Source organism: Cannabis sativa, chromosome 9, assembly GCF_029168945.1.
Source record: "Cannabis sativa cultivar Pink pepper isolate KNU-18-1 chromosome 9, ASM2916894v1, whole genome shotgun sequence".
Classification (NCBI taxonomy): domain Eukaryota; kingdom Viridiplantae; phylum Streptophyta; class Magnoliopsida; order Rosales; family Cannabaceae; genus Cannabis; species Cannabis sativa.
This window is the reverse complement of record NC_083609.1, coordinates 49,714,918-49,720,017: the sequence shown is the minus strand read 5'-3', so window position 1 is coordinate 49,720,017 and position 5,100 is coordinate 49,714,918.

Here is a 5,100-nt window from a genome sequence, read left to right as displayed (position 1 = left end):
TATCTATTTAAAATTACATGATTATAAATATCTTATTTTAAATTTAAATATGGTCAAAATATCTAAAAAGATTTAATTAAAAAATCTTAAAAGATAAGATATTTTTAAAATATCTTAAAAGATATTATAAATATCTTTAAAAGATATTATAAATATCTTAAAATATCTGACCTTAAATTTAAAAAAAATATAATCAAATTTAAAAATAAGATAGATTTTTAAGCAAAAAGATAAATACTAATTCTATTCAAATTCAAATTACACTAATATCTTGAATTAAATTAAAAAAAATTTAAATTAATTCAAAATGATAATTAGAATTGAATTAGGAATAGTAATAGTATATATACAAAACCATACAAAAAATTGGAAGTTAATTCCATGAAAAAGTATGAAAAATTGAAGAAAATTGAAAAAATTCGAAACTGTACGGACAGTTCTGCGATCATGAAACTATCAAGACAAAATTTCCGATTTTGTCAAATCTTCAAAAAATCATAACTAATTCAAATAAAATCCAAATTGAGTTCTGTAAAAGGCTAACTTGCTTAATTTTTTCCATACTATCCAATAAAAATAATGCCAGAACCGAAATAACAATTATTTTTTCACAAAAATTTCACAATCATCAATCAATCATCAAATAACACTCAATACAACATGATACCATCCAAAGAACATACAAACAATCGTTTTAAAGTCCAAATTACAAGTAAGTAAATCAATTACCATGGCTCTGAGGCCAGTTGTTGGAAATTATTTTACCAGGATCTTAGATCTACTCACAAGTATGTTTATTAACATCCTAAATATGAACTTTCTAAAACGATAAATTAAACACATATAAAGTTTAAGAAACCTTACATTGGGTGCAGCGGAATAATATGACTCCTTCCGTTCAGATATCTAGCCCTTGATTCCTTTCTGTAGCAGAGCATTATCAATATCTGAACCTGGATCTCTTTCTCTGAATCTTTGATGCTGAATCTCCTTTGCTGATGATCTTTCTTCACGATCTTCCTCACTATGATTGAGGTATCACTTGATGTGTGTGGGCACTACTCTAATCACTAAGAGAGGTTCGAAATATTGAGGAAGAAAAGAGAGAGAGAGTGGCGGCTAGAGAAGAGAGTGGAGGCTCAGGTTTTTCTGATTCAGAAAGTGTAATTTTCCTGAAGCCTTCACTATCTATTTATAGCATTCCTCTAGGGCTTGATTTGAATTATATGGCATTAAAATAATGAAAAAATCATTTAAAAAGATAACACAAGTGGCCGCCCTATGCTAGGTGGATTTGGGCCTTGATTTTTGCAATTTTGCAATTTTACCACTTTTGTATCTGATTTTCTCAAAAATGCCAATTTCCTAATTCAATCATTTAAATGCCAATTCTAACTATTTAATAACTATAAATAATTATTAAATAATATTGTCATTTATCATATTTATTAATTGAACCATACAAAGTATCATAATTAACAAATATGCCCCTATAAACTCTTTCTTTACAATTTCGCCACTTACTTAGTGAAAATTTCACAAATAGACATAGTCTAATTTGTGAATTATAATTGATTAATCAAAACCAATTACATGAGTCTTACAAGCAATATTATCTCAACTAGTGGGGGGACCATGGGTCTATATAACCGAGCTTCCAATAAGTAGATCAAGAATTTAGCACTAAAATTCACTAACTTATTAATTCTTCGTTGAATCCACGCATAGAACTCGAATTGCACTCTCGGTATATAGAATGCTCTATATGTTCCACCATATAGACACATCATTAGTTATCCATTGTTATAATCCTAATGTGATCAATGATCCTCTATATGAATGATCTACACTGTAAAGGGATTAAATTACCGTTACACCCTACAATGTATTTATTCCTTAAAACACTTGACCCCGTATAAATGATATTTCAGCTTATGTGAAATGAGTACTCCACCATTTATGTTCGTTTGGTCAAGCTCGAAGGAGATCATCCTTTGCTTACTATTCGCCAGATAGAAGCTATAGATTCCATGTTTATGCTAGCGCTCCCACTCAATTGCACTACCGTGTTCCCAAAATGTACGTATCACCCTGACCTAAAAGTAGGCTTAACTAACAAATCAAAGAACACGAATAGCCTTTCAAGATTGAGCCTAATCATATCAGGATTAAGATCATTTGATCTAGGATCAACTTAGGCGATATTGACTTGAATAGATATTACGGTAAGTTTAATAAATCTAAGTCAAAGTTCAATATCGGTCCCTTCCGATGCATACTCCATGCATCCAACCTGAGCTTTACTTTAACCAATGTTCTGGAAAGAACATAGTATTTCTCCAAATACAAGTAAACTCTGTTGTAGATTATCATATCAGTAAAACCCTGTGTCTGATAAATCTAGGAAACTTTATTCACATAGTCATGTTTACTTTCCAATGTGTTGACGGCACAATAAACAGGATCAAGTATGTGAAAAGGGTTTCAGATGAATTTATACATTATGTACATATAATCATGAAATAAATCATGTGAACCATGCAACATTAAATGTTATTTCTGATCTATATTAATAAACAAATCTGATTATATTGAAATGAGTTTTATTTAGGGCATAAAACCCAACAGAATCACTACCATCCCTACCATAGGCAGGAGTAGGAAAAGTGGGGGTTCCACCAAAGCTTTTTCTACCATTTCCGCATAGGTGGTTGCTTCTTTGGTAGTAATCACTAGATCATGTCTAATATTCACATTCAAATCGGCCAGGTATTTTTCTTTCTTACTGAAGTCAGTTGGCACGATACCCACGACGAGCTTGGCCAATCGATCAAACTTTGTGCTATACTCGGTAACTGACACACCCTTAGTTTGCACTAACTCAGTGAACTCTTTCCGCTTAGCACTGCGGACGGCTTCATTATAATACTTGGAGTTGAATAACTCTCGGAACTCTTCCTAGGTCATAACAGTGACGTCCCGGGTGAGGGACACCAACTCCTACCACACGAGAGCGTCCTCTAGGAACTGAAATGTGTTGTAGGTCACTCGATCATTACCAACCACACCCATAAAATTCAAGATTCATTCAATCACAGTGAGCCACTACTTAGCCTTCATCACATCAGGACCTCCCAGAAACATTGGAGGTGCTTGCTTATGGAATCTTTCGTATAACGCCTCCATGCAGTTGCAAGCAACAGGCTGTTCTACTGTCACCATTAGAGCTGCAACGGCCTGATCATCTTATTGAGGAGGCATGGCAGGAAGACCCTGCCGTCTTAACCTTAGAATTTCTTCATCTTGTTGGCGGATTCGATCTTGCATTTCTGCAAACCTCTGCTCCCAATCTGGAGGAGCTTGTGGTGGATCTACAGAATGACCACCCTGAGCTCTACCATGGCCGCGACCACAGGGATTCTGGGGAATTTGATTTCCCTGACTGCCTCCAGTCTTAACCATATTACCCTGACTTCTTGTATTTTGCTGGGAGTCCATTTTATAGGACTTAGCCTGCGAACCCATAAGCCAAGCAGGTTAGACAGCATTCATAAAACTTAATACCGCTCTTATGGACTTAAAGGAAACACACTTAAAATAAATAATTATAATCTAATATGCTTCCTATCATGCTTTAATAATCATTAAAATTACTAAACATGTACGTGCTTACTCAACCGTGAACCGAGCTTTCTCTGATGAAGATTGTACATGTCTTGGCTAGCTTCAGTAGAGAAACCTGGCGGCTCTGATACCAAAATTTTAACGACCTAATGTTAAGGCACGCTACAGTGCTTTTTCAATTACAGTTCTATCCTTGCTAATTAAAGATTTTTCTCGAAAAATATGTCAAATTAAAACTTTTATAATAAATATTACACTATATAATTTACAAACTATTTACAAGTACCTGGATCCTATTTTTAAACTTTTATCCAAAATATACCAAAATACATAATCAGTCGCATAGCGATTACAAAATAATACTCCCAGATGTCCCGAGACTGAACACTCCAGGTCACGAAACCACGACATGTACAATCCCATCCTAGCCAGGCTCACTCCTGTTCAACTTTTGCCTTTCCTTTACCTAAACATGGAAGCATAACTCTGAGTCGACACACTTAGTAAGAAAAGCATATAATATATCATATAATACCGACTTGTATATAGGCGCCCATACACCTATTTACAAGGCTTAACAAATGAGTAAGAACGTCATACTAAGGATACGACCATGTAACATGTACCACATGCACTCAGTATATCTTCGTACTAGTGTAGGTAGGGTATGGACTGCACCTTGAGTACTGGTAAGTGTTGTACCACAGACACCTTGTACCTTTCTGTACAAGTGCTGGTAACACCACGATGTACTTTCACACATCATACACTTTACCAATGCACTTTGTACCGCAACTGTACAAGTGTTGGTAGTGTATGAATCACAACATATAAGCATGCATATACACTAAACATATACATACATTTGCATATCCATATCACACATTATATACAGTTCTTACCTTCTTTCCAGATTCAAGTGTGCTGGCTGACTTGAACGGAAAGTCTCGTGCTAGATGGATGCCCTAATCACATAATGAAACCGAGTAAATTACATGATTAAAACCTTAATCCCGAGAAATCCAAAACTATAACTCTAGGTTCTGTTATAACCTCTATGGGTCACACTAACTTAGGAAATAGGGAAGCACCCAACTACGACACTGGAATGCACGAGAATTAAGAAAATGGAGCATCCGGGGAACCCTAGAAGAATCGGCTAATCGATTTTACAAGTACTGGTAAAACCGGTTACCTGGTTTGCACATTTTCACCCAAAAAAATCCATTTCTTGCTCAAAACCCCGCCAAATGCATCCATACCTTCCAGAACACCTATACAATGCATATGCAACATAATCCAACCGGTATTTCCCAGAAAAACTCAATATCAACAAACATGCCATTAAAGACCAAAGTTAAGGTTTCTATGCTCAAACTTGTAGAAAACATAATCCAAACATCAAAACCAGCTGCTAGAAACTAAATTCAACTCAAAATAAGCTTAGAATTTGAATTGCAACATAACTTAACCCTA